General features: G+C 52.9%; 1 long non-coding RNA gene across 1 annotated transcript; it reads left to right on the top strand.

Moving 5' to 3' along the window:
• The first annotated feature begins 15,895 nt into the window (after positions 1-15,895).
• On the top strand, positions 15,896-17,159 carry LOC123168738 (uncharacterized). Its single transcript, XR_006484493.1, has 2 exons — positions 15,896-16,747; positions 16,816-17,159. It is a non-coding gene; the product is annotated as an uncharacterized lncRNA (long non-coding RNA).
• The last annotated feature ends 2,064 nt before the right edge of the window (positions 17,160-19,223 follow it).

Raw genomic sequence — 19,223 nt, 5'->3', positions numbered from 1 at the left:
GCGGAAGCGTTATAACAATGTGGTTGATGTAGTCGTATGTCTTCACGATCGACCTATCCTCAGCACCGAACATACGGCACCTCCACGTTCAGCACACGTTCAGCTCGGTGACGTCCTGCGAACTCCCGATCCAGTAGAGCTTCCGGGAAGAGCTTCGTCAGCACGACGGCGTGGTGACGGTGATGATGATGCTACCGACGCAGGGCTTCGCCTAAGCACCGCGACGATATGCCCAAGGTGGATTATGGTGGAGGGGGGCACCGCACACGACTAAGAGATCAATGATCAATTGTTGTCTTGGGGTGCCCCCTGCCCCCGTATATAAAGGAGCTAGGGGGGAGACGGCTGGCTAGGAGGAGAGTGCGCCGAGGGGGGAGTCCTACTCCCACCGGGAGTAGGACTCCTCCTTTCTTAGTAGGAGTAGGAGAAGGGGGAAGGAGGAGAGATAGGGGAAGGAAAGGGGGGCGCCGCTCCCCTTCTTGTCCAATTCGGACTAGAGGGGGAGGGGGCACGCAGCCTGCCCTGGCCGCCCCTCCTCTTCCCCACCAAGGCCCAATAGGCCCATTATACTCCCCGGGGGGTTACGGTAATCCCCCGGTACTCCGGTATATGTCTGAAACCTCCCGAAACACTTCCTGTGTCCGAACATAGTCGTCCAATATATCGATCTTTACGTCTCCACCATTTCGAGACTCCTCATCATGTCTGTGATCATATCCGGGACTCCGAACTACCTTCAGTACATCAAAACACAAAAACTCATAATACCGATCGTCACAGAACTTTAAGCGTGCGGACCCTATGGGTTCGAGAACTATGTAGACATGACCGAGACATGTCTCTGGTAAATAACCAATAGCGGAACCTGGATGCTCATATTGGTTCCTACATATTCTTCGAAGATCTTTATCGGTCAAACCGCATAACAACATACGTTGTTACCTTTGTCATCGGTATGTTACTTGCCCGAGATTCGATCGTCGGTATCTCAATACCTAGCTCAATCTCGTTACCGGCAAGTCTCTTTACTTGTTCTGTAATGCATCATCCCGCAACTAACTCATTAGTCACATTGCTTGCAAGGCTTATTGTGATGTGCATTACTAAGAGGGCCCAGAGATACCTCTCCGACAATCGGAGTGACAAATCCTAATCTCGATCTATGCCAACTCAACAAACACCATCAGAGACACCTGTAGAGCACATTTATAATCACCCAGTTACGTTGTGACATTTGGTAGCACGCAAAGTGTTGCTACGGTATTCGGGAGTTGCATAATGTCATAGTCACAGGAACATGTATAAGTCACGGAGAAAGCAATAGCAGTAAACTAAACGATCAAGTGCTAAGCTAACGGAATGGGTCAAGTCAATCACATCATTCTCCTAATGATGTGATCCCGTTAATCAAATGACAACTCATGTCTATGGCTAGGAAACTCAACCATCTTTAATCAACGAGCTAGTCAAGTAGAGGCATACTAGTGACACTATGTTTGTCTATGTATTCACACATGTATTATGTTTCCGGTTAATACAATTATAGCATGAATAATAAACATTTATCATGATATGAGGAAATAAATAATAACTTTATTATTGATTCTAGGGCATATTTCCTTCAGTCTCCCACTTGCACTGGAGTCAATAATCTAGATTACACAGTAATGATTCTAACACCCATGGAGTCTTGGTGCTGGTCATGTTTTTCTTGTGGAAGAGGCTTGGTCAACGGGTCTGCAACATTCAGATCCGTATGTATCTTGCAAATCTCTATGTCTCCCACCTGGACTGGATCCCGGATGGAATTGAAGCGTCTCTTGATGTGCTTGGTCCTCTTGTGAAATCTGGATTCCTTTTCCAAGGCAATTGCACTAGTATTGTCACAAAAGATTTTCATTGGACCCGATGCACAAGGTATGACACCTAGATCGGATATGAACTCCTTCATCCAGACTCCTTCATTTGCTGCTTCCGAAGCAGCTATGTACTCCGCTTGACACGTAGATCCCGCCACGACGCTTTGTTTAGAACTGCACCAACTGACAGCTCCACCGTTCAATATAAACATGTATCCGGTTTGCGATTTAGAATCGTCCGGATCAGTGTCAAAGCTTGCATTGACGTAACCATTTACGACGAGCTCTTTGTCACCTCCATAAACGAGAAACATATCCTTAGTCCTCTTTAGGTACTTCCGGATGTTCTTGACCGTTGTCCAGTGATCCGCTCCTGGATTACTTTGGTACCTCCCTGCTAAACTAATAGCAAGGCACACATCAGGTCTGGTACACAGCATTGCATACATGATAGAACCTATGGCTGAAGCATAGTGAACACTTTTCATTTTCTCTCAATCTTCTGCAGTGGTCGGGCATTGAGTCTGACTCAACTTCACACCTTGTAACACAGGAAAGAACCCTTTCCTTGCTTGATCCATTTTGAACTTTTTCAAAACTTTGTCAAGGTATGCTTTGTGAAAGTCCAATCAAGCGTCTTGATCTATCTCTATAGATCTTGATGCCCAATATGTAAGCAGCTTCACCAAGGTCTTTCATTGAAAAACTCTTATTCAAGTATCCTTTTATTCTATCCAGAAATTCTATATCATTTCCAATCAGCAATATGTCATCCACATATAATAGTAGAAATCCTACAGAGATCCCACTCACTTTCTTGTAAATACAGGCTTCTCCAAAAGTCTGTATAAAACCATATGCTTTGATCACACTATCAAAACGTTTATTCCAACTCCGAGAGGCTTGCACCAGTCCATAAATGGATCGCTGAGCTTGCACACTTTGTTAGCTCCCTTTGGATCAAAAAAACCTTCTGGTTGCATCATATACAACTCTTCTTCCAGAAATCCATTCAGGAATGCAGTTTTGACATCCATTTGCCAAATTTCATAATCATAAAATGCGGCAATTGCTAACATGATTTGGACAGACTTAAGCATCGCTACGGGTGAGAAAGTCTCATCGTAGTCAACCCCTTGAACTTGTCGAAAACCTTTCGCAACAAGTCGAGCTTTGTAGACAGTAACATTACCGTCAGCGTCAGTCTTCTTCTTGAAGATCCATTTATTCTCTATGGCTTGACGATCATTGGGCAAGTCAACCAAAGTCCACACTTTGTTCTCATACATGGATCCCATCTCAGATTTCATGGCCTCAAGCCATTTTGCGGAATGTGGGCTCACCATAGCTTCTTCATCGTTCGTAGGTTCGCCTTGGTCAAGTAACATGACCTCCAGAATAGGATTACTGTACCACTCTGGTGCGGATCTTACTCTGGTTGACCTACGAGGTTCGGTAGTAATTTGATTTGAAGTTTCATGATCAACATCATTATCTTCCTCACTAATTGGTGTAGATGTCACAGGAACCGGTTTCTGTGATGAACTACTTTCCAATAAGGGAGCAGGTACAGTTACCTCATCAAGTTCTACTTTCCTCCCACTCACTTCTTTCGAGAGAAACACCTCTAGAAAGGATCCATTCTTAGCAACAAATGTCTTGCCTTCGGATCTGTGATAGAAGGTGTACCCAACAGTTTCCTTTGGGCATCCTATGAAGACACATTTCTTCGATTTGGGTTCGAGCTTATCATGTTGAAGCTTTTTCACATAAGCATCGCAGCCCCAAACTTTAAGAAACGACAACTTTGGTTTCTTGCCAAACCACAGTTCATAAGGTGTCGTCTCAATGGATTTAGATGGTGCACTATTTAACGTGAATGCAGCCGTCTCTAAAGCATAACCCCAAAATGATAGCGGTAAATCAGTAAGAGACATCATAGATCGCACCATATCTACTAAAGTACGATTACGACGTTCGAACACACCATTATGCTGTGGTGTTCCGGGTGGCGTGAGTTGCGAAACTATTCCGCATTCTTTCAAATGAAGACCAAACTCGTAACTCAAATATTCTCCTCCACGATCAGATCGTAGAAACTTTATTTTCTTGTTTCGATGATTTTCCACTTCACTCTGAAATTCTTTGAACTTTTCAAATGTTTCAGACTTATGTTTCATTAAGTAGTGTCGGTGTACAAAAGTAGGGGCTCTCCTTTTGACCCCTTACTTGTGCACGGGTAGTCAGAGCCACGCGCCGCGGCCGCACGTAGCAGGGCAAAGGAGGGAAGCCGGAGCACAAGACAGCTGAGACAACGCCAAGGTCAGAAACAGAGGGAGCAAAGGGGCGAGGTGGACTCCCCCGGCAAGATCCTCGCCGGGGCGGCCCCCGCGGCCCCGGCAAGAGCCTTGCCGGGGCAAGCTGCCCAACACCCGCAGAGCGAGCCACCCTTGATCCCAAAGGTTCTGAACACCGTCAACAACTACGTTTGGACCAGGGGCTCGGGAGGCACCTTCGCGGTGGCATGCAGATCTTTGTCAAGACCATAGATATATGAGACCAGATGAGGAGCAGAAGACGGCGACCCTCGGCGGGATCCTTGCCGAGAAGATCCAGAAGACCCCCGGCAAGCGCCTTTCCGGGGACTACTGCAACGCCACGGCAAGACCCTTGCCGGGCCCCCGGCAAGGCCCTTGCCGAGGGCGTTAGCGGGGCCACAGCCAGGCCTACGTCGACGAAGACTCCACCGCCGTTCGCATGCAGCTGCCAGCCCAACCAGCTGGGCGGGCACCTACGTGGCGACGGGCGGCTTCCGAGCCAACTCATCAAGCACCTACGTGGTGGCATGCAGATCTTCGTGAAGACCCTACCACCGCGCCACCTCAGCTGCCTGCCTGCCTACATGGCTCCGCACGCATCGCTGGCCCGGGCGCGTGTCGAAGCAAGGCGAGGCGGCGACGGACAGGATAGGCCCCGTTCCCGTCCCCGATAAAGCTAAGGGACACCTAGGCTACGCATTAAATGCATCTTGTCCTGTAAGACGGGCGATAAGCTCGCAGCACTGTATACCTTTCCACCTCCTGTGTGCCACTGTGGCAGCCCCTTTCGACTATAAAAGGAGGCCCAAGGCATACTGGAGAGGGATTCGGCTTTTTGGAACTACGCAGTCACCGTAGCTAGTTCAGAAGCCCAAGAACTCTCAATACAGCAGCCAAAGTAGGACTAGGGTTTTACGCATCCTCGCGGCCCGAACCGGGGTAAACGATCCTTGTGCTGGCTCCTGGACCTGCTCTCCTCACAACCCCGCCCCCGTCGACCGTAGTAGGGATTCTTGTGATCCCATAGGTGTTGTTCTCACCGACATCTTTGGCGCACCAGGTAGGGGCGCAATTGTGAGAATCTGGTCTAGTAGTTAGCCTAGCAGTTCTTCATCGCCATGGCTCCCAAGAAGAAGACGATCACGGCGATCGGCTCGTCGGGAGCCGAACGGCCCGTGCCAGTGCGGGCGAGCAGCGGGCCGGTCACGGACAGGACCTGGGCCGCCGTCCACGAGCACCAGCATCGCTCTGGCAGTCAGATCCTGGCAAGCGGCATCCTCAGTGCACCAGGCGACGGGCCGCACACCGCCAAATCCAAAGACGGAGTTGGGCCCCCCGCAGGCGGCGCGGGGCCCTCCAGGAGTGTCGTTCTGCCACCCACGGGCGGCGCAGCCACCTCCAAGACGCCCACGCCGGCGCCCACCGCGCGCTCTTCCCAGGGTGCACGCGAGGAGCAGCGCCACCACGCTGGAGATCCCGGACGTCGCCGTGGCAAGAGTCTTGTGCATCATCTGCGGGACGGAGGAGTCCAGCATGCCCGCCGAAGTGCTGGCGAAAATGGCGCGCAACCGCTGGGCCGTGATAGAGCTCCTTCTAACATGGTTAGGAGTCGAAGCGCGCCACAGTCCACGCAGATGTCGCCACCACCCACTCCAGCAGAAGCTTTGGCGCGCGCAGCTCGACGAGTGGAGAGCCACCGTCTGGAGCCTCGTCGCTGACGCCAATAAAGATGATCCACGACCGGCGGGGCCCATGGGCCGGCGCTCCGTCAAACCACCGCATGCCAGCGGTGGAGGGGCCGGGGGTGTTGCGGCCATGGTGCACTCTCCTCCTCCACGCGAGCCACCGCGGGTGTCGGTCCGTCGCGATGACACTTGTGATAATATTTCCATAGCGTTGTCCGACCCACGGACCCACCGCGACCAACGCCAAGTTTTTCGAGAACGAGCCCATGAAGATGCTCGAACCACTATCGAGCGCCGGCACGATACACGCCACCAGTCGGACAAACGGGCGGGACCCACTGTGGACCACCAAGCGCCGGGGGGATCCGGCGGCCTACCTTACAAGGTGGGCTGCCCGGCCTTTACCCGTGAGCTCCGGCAGTTCCAGTGGCCGTCCCACCGCACGTTCAAGCCCGACGTCGGCGAGAAGTACAACGGCAAGACCCATCCGTCAGAGTTTCTCAGCATCTACACCATCGTGATGCAAGCTGCCGGAGCTCGCGACGACAAGGTGCTTGCCAATTACTTCCCGTTGGCACTGAAGCCAACGTCATGTCTTGGTTGATGCACTTGCCGGCGGATTCCATTTCTTCTTGGTTGGATCTGTGCCATGAGTTCGTTGGTGCCTTCACCGGGGGCCACCAAGCTCATGGCCAGGCCAGTGATTTGCATATCATTCCCCAGAAGGAAGGGGAAACCCTGCGCAAGTACATCCAGAGGTTCAGCCGAGTGCAGTACAACATCCCCAATGTCCATCCCGCCGTCGTGATCAGCGCACTACTAAGAAAAGGGCTATAGCTGATATGGACATTAATGGCGCACCATGTATGTGGTGCGCCACTGCTATATAGCAGTGGCGCACCAGATGCAGGTGCGCCATTAGTGTCCTCATTACTAATGGCGCACCAGAACATGCGCAACCGCAAGATGCGCGAAGAGCTGGTGATGAACAAGGTTAAGGATGTGGCCGAACTTTATGTTCTGGCCGATAGGTGCGCCCGGGATGAAGAGGGAAGGAAGAACCCCGGCGAGGATGCCAGCACGGAAACCAACTCTACTGATGAAGACATCGCCGCCCCGACGAAGAAGGGCCAGCGTCGCAATAGGAAACGCAAGGGCAAGACCGTGCTTGCCGTCGAGGGATTCGACAGCACCAGCGCCGCCAAGAAGGCTAAGGCAGACGACCCCGGCAAGGAAATTGCCGGGTGCACCGCTTGCGGGGCCTTGGCGGCTGCCGACAAGCCAGGAAGCTCCGACAAGCAGTACTGCAAGATCCACCGCACCACGGGCCACGACCTCCAGAACTGCCGGCAAGTCGAGCTGCTTGCTAAGAAGCAAAGAGCTGAGTACGAGAGGCGGGACAAGGAGAAGGGCCAGGATGGTGCCAAAGGGATCCGGCAAGAAGCGTGTCGGCCAAGGAGGTCGCCGCGGCAAGGATAACCAACAAGAGAGGCCCGCTTGGGGTCGTGACAAGAAGCAAGAAGATGACGATCATGACGAGGACGACGAGTCCGGCGAGCAAGAGTTCCAGAAGGCTACAGAGGCCATGTGCGTCGACGGTGGTGCCTCGCTGCATACTTCTCACCGCCAGCTCAAACAGTGGGCGCGTGAGATTACAGCAGCGGAGCCCTCGTTCGACGCTCAGAAGCCGTTGAAGTGGTCCAGCACGCCCCTCATCTTTGATGCCGAGGACCACCCTGACCGCACAACTGCGGTCGGGTGTTTGCCATTGTTGGTCTCACCAACGATACACAACCTCAAGGTGAACAAGATGCTGGTTGACGACGGGGCTGGTCTGAACTTGATCTCACCCGTTGTGATCAAAAGGCTGCAAATTCCTGATGGATACCTCGAGGAAACGGGCACATTTCAAGGGGTCAACCCGGGAAGGAGCCAGCCGAAGGGGAAGGTCACGTTGCCTGTCACGTTTGGAGGCGAGCTGAACTACAGGACGGAGAGGATTGTCTTCGACGTAGCCGAGATCCCCTTGCCCTACAACGGGATCCTCGGCTGCCCGGTACTAGCCAAGTTCATGGCGGCGTCGCACTACGCCTACAACACGCTGAAGATGCCTGGGCCGCCCTCCGACAAGAAGGACGCGCTGATCTGCGCCGACCTACTCTACCGGAAAGCAGTTGCAGCAGCTGCCGCCAAGGCACTTGCTCCTGCCGCTGAAGCCCCGGGTGGGAAGAAGAAGACCGGCAAGACCTGTCGCACCCACTCTGGCAAGAGCACCTCTTCGGAGTGTTGTGCTACCGTCGAGGACATGCCAGAGAGCTCCACCGGCAAGAGCAAGAAATCCAGAGCTGCGCCACCAGAGACCAAGAAGGTGTCCATCAGGGAGGATGGCACAGGAGGGGCTTTTACCATAAGCTCCACCCTCGACAGCAAATAGGAAGGCGCGCTCTTCACTTTACTATGGACGAATGTCGATGTGTTTGCGTGGAAAGCATCTGACATCCCCGACGTTCCCAGGGAAGTGATTGAGCACCATCTTGCTGTCTGTCCCCATGCGCGACCCGTCAAGCAGAAGGTCAGGAAGCAAGCTCTGGAACGGCAGGAGTTCATCACAGAGGAGATTAGGAAGTTGGAAGCAGTAGGCTTGGTGAGGGGAGTGCTCCATCCGACGTGGTTGGCCAATCCGGTGGTGGTGCGCAAGGCAAACGGGAAGTGGAGGCTGTGTATTGATTACACAGATATCAATAAGGCTTGTCCTAAGGACCCCTTCCCATTGCCGCGCATTGAACAGATTGTTGACTCCACGGTCGGGTGTGATCTGTTATCATTCCTCGATGCCTACTCGGGCTACCACCAGATCTTCATGACAAGAGAAGATGAAGAGAAGACAGCATTCATCACCCCATGTGGTACGTACTGCTTTTTACGGATGCCTTTCGGGTTGAAGAGTGCTAGCTCAACATTTGCAAGGGTAGTCCAAATTGGCTTTGAACCCCAACTACATAGAAATATGGAAGCCTATATGGATGACATAGTGGTCAAAACCAAGGACAGGGCAACTCTTGTACAAGGCTTAGAAGAGACATTTGCCAACCTGCGCAAGATCAACCTCAAGATGAACCCTGAGAAGTGTGTCTTCGGCATTCCGTCCGGCAAACATCTCGGGTTCTTTGTGTCGCAGCGTGGGATCGAGGCAAACCCAGACAAGATCAAGGCCATCGAGAAGATTGAGGCGCCCAAGCGGATCGAGGATGTGCGTCGGCTCACTGGCTGCGTTGCCGCGATGAGCCGATTCATCTCCAAGTCTACCAAGCGCGCCCTTCCCTTTTTCAAGATCTTGAAGAAGGCGGGCCCAATGGAGTGGACCCCAGAGGCCGAAGCGGCGTTGCAAGACCTGAAGAGACACCTTTCCTCTACGCCGATACTAGTTGCGCCTAAACCACAAGAGTCGTTGCTGCTGTACTTGGCGGCGACAAATCAAGTGGTCAGTGCCGCACTAGTGGCGCAGAGAGAGGTTGACGAAGAGGCAGTGGCGACGGCAGGACCGGCAAACGGCAAGTCAGAGACTCCCCCGGCAGGGCCTGGTGCCGGCAAGGCAAGGCTCCCGGCAGAGCCTGACGCCATCGGGGTGGAGCCTACGCAGTCAAATGAGGTGGTGCAGAAGAAGAAGATGATGCAGCACCCGGTTTACTTTGTCAGCTCCCTCTTGCAGGGGGCTAGGTCAAGGTACTCCAGTTTGCAGAAATTGCTCTTCGGTCTCCTTATGGCCTCGAGGAAGCTGCGTCATTACTTCCAAGCCCACGAGATCACTGTCGTACCCGCCTCCCGTTGCAACGGATACTGCACAACCCAGACGCAACCTGAAGGATTGAGGAGTGGGCCTTGGAATTGTCAAGCTTTGGGTTGAAGTTTGAAAGTACTTCAACAATCCAGAGCAGAGTCCTGGCGGAGTTCATTGCAGAATGGACCTCAACGCCTGATAAAGAGATCCAGGAGACCACTCTCCCGGCAAGGAAACAGCTCGCGGCTGGATTATGTACTTTGACGGAGCTTTCTCACTGCAAGGCGCCGGTGCTGGTGTGCTGCTTGTCGCACCCACCGGAGAGCACCTCAAGTATGTAATCCATATGCACTTTCCCAGGGAGATGTCCACCAACAACACTGCCAAATACGAGGGGTTGCTTGCCGGTCTCAGGATCGCGGCAGACCTCTGAGTTAAAAAGCTCGTCGTCCAGGGTGATTCACAGCTTGTCGGCAGATAGGTCAACAAGGATTATCAGAGCCCGTTGATGGAGGCCTATGTAGATGAGGTGAGAAAGCTGGAGGAGCGCTTTGACGGTATACAAGTGGAGCACGTTCCCCGAGTAGAGAACGACATTGCTGACTACCTGTCAAAGCGCGCTGCATTCAAGCTACCTGTCGAACCAGGTACCTTTTTGCTTCGGTTGACTCAACCATCCGTCGAACCATCAACGGAGCAGAACAAGCGGAGGAAATCAGGCCCCAGCAAGTACATTCCCGCCGAGCCCCCAGGGGCCACCGGCAAAGGTGTTGCCGTGGGCCCCGAGCCTGCCGAGGAGCGATCGACTCCGGCGGGCCATCAAGCCCTGGCCGTAGAGACGGCCGCTCCCATGGAAGAAGAGATGCCTAGTGTCCTCGCCGTCGAGCCCCAGGCTCCGGCATGGGCACAGCATACCGTCCGATTCCTCCAAACAGGGGAGCTTCCTGAGGAGCAGGAAGAAGCGGAGAAAGTAGCCCGTCGGTCTGCTATGTATCAGTTCGTTGATGACGTCCTGTACAAGAAGAGACCCAGCGGTGTGAAATTGAATTGCATTCCCCAGGAGGAAGGACTGGAGCTATTGGCGGAGATACACGAAGGCATATGTGGCTCCCACATAGGGTCGAGGGCCCTTGCCGGCAAGGCATTCCGGCAGGGTTTCTTCTGGCCCACTGCCCTCCAGGATGCAACGACACTAGTAACCAAGTGTGAAGCGTGTTAGTTCCATTCAAAGAAGCTACATCAACCAGCTCAAGCCCTTCAAACAATCCCTCCCTCCTGGCCATTTTCGGTCTGGGGGGCTCGACATACTGGGCCCCTTCCCCCGTGCTGTCGGGGGCTTTGAGTACTTGTACGTTGCAATTGACAAGTTCACAAAGTGGCCGGAGGTGGAAGCAGTGAGGAAGGTGACAGCACAGTCAGCCGTCAAGTTCTTCAAGGGACTAGTCTGCCGTTTTGGTGTGCCAAACAGAGTTATCACCGACAACGGCACGCAGTTCACAAGCCACGCCTTCATGCAATACATCCAAGACCTCGGCAGCAAGGTCTGTTTTGCCTCTGTGGCACACCCATGGAGCAACGACCAAGCGGAGAGGGCAAATGCTGAAGTGTTGTGAGGCCTGAGGACAAAGACTTTTGGCAAGCTGCACAAGAGCGGAAGGCGCTGGATTGATGAGTTGCCGGCGGTTCTTTGGTCGATCAGGACGATGCCAAATCGAGCCACCGGCCAGACACCCTTTGCCCTGGTATATGGGGCAAAAGCAGTTCTCCCCACGGAACTCACATACGGGTCACCTCGAGTGCTCGCTTACGAGGAGCTTGAGCAAGAGCAAGTGCAGCAAGATGACACAACGCTCCTTCAGGAAGATCGTCTTCAGGCGGCTGTGAGAGCAGCGCGCTACCAGCAAGCTTTGCGCCGCTACCATAGCCGCAAGGTTCATGCCCGAAGCTTTGAGGAAGGCGACCTTGTTCATCGGCGCGTTCAGTCGGCCAAGAATACCAACAAGTTGATGCCGAAGTGGGAAGGCCCTTATCGGGTAATACGAGTCACCAGGCCCGGCGCAGTCCGTCTGGAGACCGAAGATGCTGTTCCAGTGAGCAACTCCTGGAACATCGACCATCTTCGCAAGTTTTACCCATAAGGCGCGGCTTGCCGGGCCTCCCGTCAAGCCACCTTTTGTACAAGCTTTGCCGGCAAGGCATGTAACCCTCTATACAAAGCCATGCGCAGACCCTGAGCATAAATAAATGAAGCGCTGGCGCCCTAAGTTATAGCATGCATGCTAGGTTGAGGCTCTCCCTCGTTTAGGGTTGATAGTGCTTAGCGGCGACTAACCCCTAGCCTAGAGGTCGAGTGTGCGTCTTTTTGTCCTCTTTGGTTCGCAGGGCACGTGGACACTTCTCCTGAGCCGCTTGGGAGAAAGAGGACGGACCGGCGTTCCGGCCCCGGCTAGCCAGGATTGCCGGGGGCTCAAGACACAAGGATCCAACCACGGCAAGCCAAGGTTGCCAGGGGCTACAGATTCATATAAGTATTTCATCCCCTGTTATGCATTTCCATATGGAACTGGGACACATGAAACCTCGTTTATATTCTTAAACCACCGTGCTCCCCTTTTCCTGTACCCAAGAGCTATCCCCTGGGTCGGAACTTGGTCGTAGTCGCGGTGGCAAGGGAAACAAACGAGGAGCCTAACCCTACATCTCCCTGCCTCCGCCAAGAGCGTGAGAATGGTCGGCTGAAGTGGGGGAACGGCAAGGCCTGTTGCCGGGCGACAATGTTTATCTTAGAAATAACAAGAATTCGTCCTTGGCATGGGCCTCGCTCATGCACAAAGAACCCGACAAACACCCTTTTTCATTAAAAACGTCCCATACAGGTACAGTTCGTACGGAATGAAAATCATGAGCAAGGGGATTACAAGCTTTAAATCGAACAAGTGCCCGCAGGCTTACAAACTAAAAAGAGATAAGGTGCCCGTAATCCCTTTCTGGTCCCTCTCCACAAAAGGTGGAACAAGGCAGCAGGAGGGCAAAAGGGGCGCCTTGGCGAGGTGCGAGGAGGAGAAGGCACCAAGAGAACATCTTGGTGCCAGGAAAGGAGCTGGAAGACGAGGCAGCGGGCCGGCAATACGCGATGAAGGCGTCGGTGCCCGCGTACTCCGACTTGACGGCCGCCACCCGCCTTCTTCGCCTTCTCCGGCCCTCCTACGCTAGCCGCCCAAGGAGACAACGGGGAGCGCCCCGATGGAGAGCTTGGCGAGGAAGGCCCCTGGCAGGACGCGTGGCCGAGGAAGGGGCGGCGAGGTCAGTCGGAGTCGGCATCCTGCCGCTCGACTCCCTCGTCGTCGCTATCGCTGTCCTCCCCGTCACTCCTGCTTGAGGAGCTCTCCACGCAGCACTTCAGGCGAGTTCCAAGGTCTCCGAAGACCTTGACGGAGAGCAGGCCACCCTCCATTAACTTGAAGTAGAGGACGAGCCCCACCGTCAGGCTATGGATGCGAGCAAACGTCTTCCACCCGCCACGGAGATACATAACATGAGGAGCGGGAAAGTCGACGTCGACCTGCGTGCCGCCGGTCCCGCAGCCCTTCATGTGCAATCTAAGGGTCTGGGGCGGATCGAGCTGCATCTCCTGAGCGATGGGGGTGGGGAGATGGAGACGATGACGCGGTGGCCGGCGCAGCCTGATGAAGAACTTGCGGGGCCGGTCCCCGACGTGGCCCTCCACCGCGGGAGGCACCACTGGCGGAGGCACGGCTGCCGCGCCACCTCGGCCCCCTCTCCGCCGACCGCCGCGGCGACCTCGGCCACGCCCCTCCCCCTTCCTCTCGTGGTTGGCTCCACCACCGCGGGCTCGTGGGAAGGAGGGACGCGCTGACGAGCAGCGACTCTCGCCGCCACTGTCGAAGGCCCAACACCTCCTCTCGCCATAGCAGGTGAAGAAAGGAGCAAAGGTGAAGGAGGATGGATACTGAAGGAATGTGGGATGACGCCCTCCCTCCCCCTCCTTATAAAGGGGCGGGGTCGAGGCTCGGCCGCACCACTCAGCCGATCCAGCCGTCAGAGGTGCAGGGAATCAGGACCGACCCGCTGCCCCAATCAGCGACGACCCGGTTTCCCGCCTCCACCGCCTGCCACTTGCATGAAGGATGCGTGGCGAGCGAGCAGGGTCAAAAGGACGGGTGAGGCGACCGTTCCCCGCCCCGTGATCAGGAGGCGTGGGCGCCTTGAAGACTGCGACCCGAGTCCATCCAGTAAATGAGCCGCGCCTCCACGCCTCCCTCTTTTTATGGGGAAGGCGCGAGCCATCTCTTTACCATGATGTGACACATCCATGCGAAAACCGCATCGCGCATGACCCCCATGTCACGCACTCCCCTCCACGTCGCGCGTTCAACGCGGGTCGTGGGGAAGCGCAGCAAACGGAATAGTTACTACGGTAAAATCCGCCCCACCTGCCCGCGCACCGTTCTGGGCCTAGCCCAACAACGTGTCGCACTTATGTGTGGCCCAGGCCCCGGGGCTCCTGTCGGTGTACAAAAGTAGGGGCTCTTCTTTTGACCCCTTTACTTGTGCACGGGCAGTCAGAGCCGCACGCCGCGGCCGCACGTAGCAGGGCAAAAGAGGAAAGCCGGAGAGAAGCCGAAGCACAAGACAGCTGAGACAACGCCAAGGTCAGAAATACAGGGAGCAAAGGGGCGAGGTGGTCTCCCCCGGCAAGATCCTTGCTGGGGCGGCCCCGGCAAGAGCCTTTCCGGGACAACCTGCCCAACACCCGCAGAGCGAGCCACCCTTGAGCCGGGAGGCACCTCCGCGATGGCATGCAGATATTTGTCAAGACCATAGATATATGAGATCAGATGAGGACCAGAAGACGGCGACCCTCGGCGGGATCCTTGCCGAGGAGATCCACAAGACCCCCGGCAAAGCCTTGCCGGGGACGACTGCAACGCCACAGCAAGACCCTTGCCGGGCCCCTGGCAAGGCCCTTGCCGAGTGCGTTAGCGCGGCCACAGCCAGGCCCACGTCGACCAAGACTCCACCGCCGTTCACATGCAGCTGCCAGCCCAACCAGCTGGGCAGGCACCTACGTGGCGACGGGCGGCTTCCGAGCCAACTCAGTAAGCACCTGCGTGGTGGCATGCAAATCTTCGTGAAGACCCTACCACCGCGCCACCTCAGCTGCCTGCCTGCCTACATGGCGCCGCACACATCGCTGGCCGGGGCGCGTGTCGAAGCAAGGCGAGGCGGCGACGGACGGGACGGGCCCCGTTCCCTTCCCGAATAAAGCTAAGGGACACCTAAGCTACACATTAAATGCGTCGTGTCCTGTAACATGGGCAATAAGCTCGCAGCACTGTATAACTTTGCACCACCTGTGTGCCACTGTGGCAGCCCCTTTCGACTATAAAAGGAGGCCCAAGGCATACTGGAGAGGGATTCGGCTTTTTGGAACTACGCAGTCACCGTAGATAGTTCAGAAGCCCAAGAATACTCAATACATCCACCAAAGCAGGACTAGATTTTCACGCATCCTCGCGGCCCGAACCTGGGTAAACGATCCTTGTGCTGGCTCCTGGACCTGCTCTCCTCACAACCCCGCGCCCGCCGACCGTAGTAGGGATTCTTGTGATACCATAGGTGTCGTTCTCACCGACAAGTAGATATACCCATATCTGATCAAATCATCTGTGAAGGTGATAAAATAACGATACCCGCCGCGAGCCTCAATATTCATTGGACCACATACATCAGTATGTATGATTTCCAACAAATCTGTTGCTCGCTCCATTGTTCCGGAAAACGGCGTTTTAGTCATCTTGCCCATGTGGCATGGTTCGCAAGTACCAAGTGATTCATAATCAAGTGATTCCAAAAGTCCATCAGTATGGAGTTTCTTCATGCGCTTTACACCAATATGACCCAAACGGCAGCGCCACAAATAAGTTGCACTATCATTATCAACTCTGCATCTTTTGGCTTCAACATTATGAATATGTGTATCACTACTATCGAGATTCACCACAAATAGACCACTCTTCAAGGGTGCATGACCATAAAAGGTCTCTCCCTATATAATATATATATATATATATATTTTATATAAAGTACGGATTGACTCCGTGGGTTCACCGTCACTTTTCATTAATTAAGTTGCAAATAATCACCCACCACTGCCATCCATAGGTGGAAAAAACGTTTCGCTAAAGATCTGAAAAAAGACATTAGGAAAAATATTGAAAAGAGAAAGAGCTACCTGACCCAACCCTTCACGACCCTGCCTCCCAAATCCCAATCCCATCTCGACTCCAGCGCGCCGCCACCTCTTATCCCGCCCCGCCGGCGCTCCGCCTCCCGTCGCCGCACGCCGTCGCCCCTCCCTCGCCGCACCGCCGGACCGCCTACCGTCATCGCGGGCTGCCATGGCCTACCCTGCCGCTGCGCCTACCCGTTTCTCCGCTGCCGGGCGGCTGCAGGAGGTGGCCGGCGTCGCCCCGTCATCAAATCCCCTAGCCGCTCGATCTCATCCGCCGCATGCTGGCTGCCCATACAGGATTGACGCACCCTATATCCGGCGACCCGTGGCTACTCCTCCCAGCCCCGGATCTGCTCTTCCGCCACCTGCGACCCACGGCTTCAATGATCCACGACAAGGGATGATGACCAACTCGGCTGCCCCCCTTCCCCGTGCAGCTGCCTCTGAGGCTGCAGCAGCCTTCGCATGAGGCCACTACGGCGCCACCTATGCTGTCCTAAAGTTCCGTCAGATTCGTCAATTTCAGTTTCATCAGTTTTTGTCAGATTAAGTTTCATCAGATTCAGAAAATTCAGTTTCGTCAAAGTTTTAGTTGTTAGTTAATTTCTCGCGCACGTTGGCGCTCGGCGCTCGACGTCGTCCACTTCCTCACATAACTCGAGCCCAAGTGCGTGCAGGTTACACCAGCCTTTGATTTATATATCTACCGTCCACTGATCAGTGACATGAAAAGGTTGGGCGCTCTGAGCTAGAACATAAGCCGATTGATGAGATGAATTAAAATGCTTCTGATTGGTTAGACCCTCAATATTCCAAACTGAAGTCCAAGGAAGAAGGATCAGGAATAGCAGGTAAGAAGCCCATGAGTTATTTGTCTTACAGGCATGCACGTCAACAAGGTGCTGATACATAGTTCCAGATTTCCAATGGACGCTGGTGTTGTTGGCTGACATCTCTGGGGCTGTACATCATGATGGTTACCAAGACACGACAATGATCTAAATGCTCCAGACCTGAATGAAATACCATGACTACAGGCCGTTGCTGATTTGCGTTCGAAGAGGTGCAGCAACCAGAGAGAAGCAACTGAGGTAACGCCAATTGAAAAAAAATACATGATGCACTGATGGATTATCATGTATATAATGCCTGTTATTGGAAAGAGTGATGTTTTGCTCTGAACTTGTCGGTGTAAATTTTTGGCATTTTCCATTTCTCTTCAGTGCACTGAAGAATAGTGAAATCTTGGCATCCGATTCCTTTTGCAGGCCATGCTTTTAACTCAACCAAATCTGCATTGTTAGTTGCTCTTATAGTCTGTTTGTAGCTAATTGGGGGACAAACATGGGCAATGAGCAGCTTATTTTGATGACAGTGCAATCAAGGACGCACATGTTCACTGATGAATCTACCTCTATTTTGTACTGTGTATATACATGAAAATAGTAGCATCGTCTTTGCATGGTTCTTTTCTGAATCAGCAACACTTTATGAGGGTCTTCATCTGCAATGTACATAGTGATGCATAACTATTGGTTTGAATTATTTGGATGCTTCAGTTGTCAGACATGCATGTGCAGAGAGTTGAGGCTTTGAAATTAGATAATATATCTAATGAATATGCATGTTTATTCATGGAACTATGCTCCATCTGTTTGATCAATTTGTTCGATGCATATGCTCATTCATGTGTTGTCATAGTGACTTGCCTGCGCTCACTGTTGATCGCAAAGAAGTGAGTTGGTCCAGAAATTGCAGCTGAGATGGAGCTCGGCAGGATGGCTAGACAGGCCTAGCTTGGTATTAGTCTTCTCTAAAATTTTATGTAGAAGTTTTTTCCTAGATCCAAGTACATTGTATCATTATTTTGCAGGTGTGATCCACAGAAGAGATCACATTTTATATGATTATAATTTATTTACTCATGTTCCTACTAAATGTTTTTTTAGCAAAGTTCATACTAAATGTTAAAAGGGTCAATCCACAAGCTTGTCTGATCCCCGGTTCATTTTTGAACTATGTCCACGTGTTCTATCAAGGATCATTTTGTCGCATATGGAAATGACAAGCAAATTTTTTACCAGAATTATCATATTTGTAAGGTCGATCACCCATGGGTTCTGCACTTCAATAGAAATAATTTGTAGCCTTGACCTGATAAGTTATTGTTGTTGTATTATGAATTATTCATAGTAGAAGACCAAATTTATAGTTTTAGTTTCATACAATTTTTTGTTCTTTGATAAATGGAGATTATCGTTGTCTTCTGTTTGCATGCCAGAATTTGGCGGTCAATTAACAATTTTTTGGCTTGATATTTATCTGTGTAGATGCGTGGGTTCAAGGATATTCTTTCTCCCGTTGCAATGCCTCCCTGACATTGGGTGGCAACGTTTCGATGTTGCCGTGCCGTGCAGTCGGGTGTTTTGGGTTCGTTGTTTTGGTGGACAGGGCATCTAGCACTTTCTTCGTAGCGAAACATGGGGGTTGTGCTTGCACATACAATTCTTAGAAAAATTGAGTGCATGCTAAACTTTTTCTCTCCCGTTGCACGGGCATATGGGCTATTATTTATTTATTTATTTTTAATTTTAATAATAAAGCACGGATTAACTTTTTAGGGTTCACCGTCACAATACGCTTTCTGTAATTTTACGCTTTCAGTTTAAATTTAAAACATATTCAAGGTGGTACTAAATTTTCCGTAATTTTCGTCCATCCGTGTAGCAAAATTTTCGTCCATCTTGTTTTAGGCCTTTGCCTACTCTCATCTACATGGGCATCGCCCTGTCTTGCATGCTGACGCGTTGCCACTTGGGCTTCAGCCCATCCGTCAGTCCTCTCCTCTGCATCTTGGCCCACAAATCTTGTAAAAATAATTGCACCGGTTAAGATCGAACTCCGGACCTTATGACCTGCTGGTGTTTGTGCAAAAAGGAGAAGATTCTGGTTATAGATAGTCCCACATCGCCTTCTTGTACTCAATCTCACCAGTTTAGATATGTTTATGAGTTGAAGACAACAAGCGGCGTTGAAAGAGTTGGTCAAAGAAGGAATCCATGGGAGAAAGACCCTAAATGTTGGCCTAATTAAACATGATGCAGAGTAGAGGCCGGTGCAGGAGATGCCATGCCGGCCGGGGTGGCGACATTGTTGGGTGGAGGAGCTGCTGCTCCCTGTTCAAGAGAGAGGGTGAGGAAAGAGACCAGACTGGGGGCAGAAGGGCGGGAGGAGCTGGCTCACCGGCGGCGGGGTCGTGCTGCTGCTGCAGATCGGCGAGGCCACTCGTGGTCGGTCGAGCTCCTGCAAGGATGGCCGCATCAGGGG

The sequence above is a fragment of the Triticum aestivum genome, chromosome 7D (assembly GCF_018294505.1).
Source record: "Triticum aestivum cultivar Chinese Spring chromosome 7D, IWGSC CS RefSeq v2.1, whole genome shotgun sequence".
Lineage (NCBI taxonomy): Eukaryota > Viridiplantae > Streptophyta > Magnoliopsida > Poales > Poaceae > Triticum > Triticum aestivum.
The sequence above is the reverse complement of the archived record's forward strand: the minus strand, read 5'-3'. Positions and strand labels throughout refer to the sequence as shown.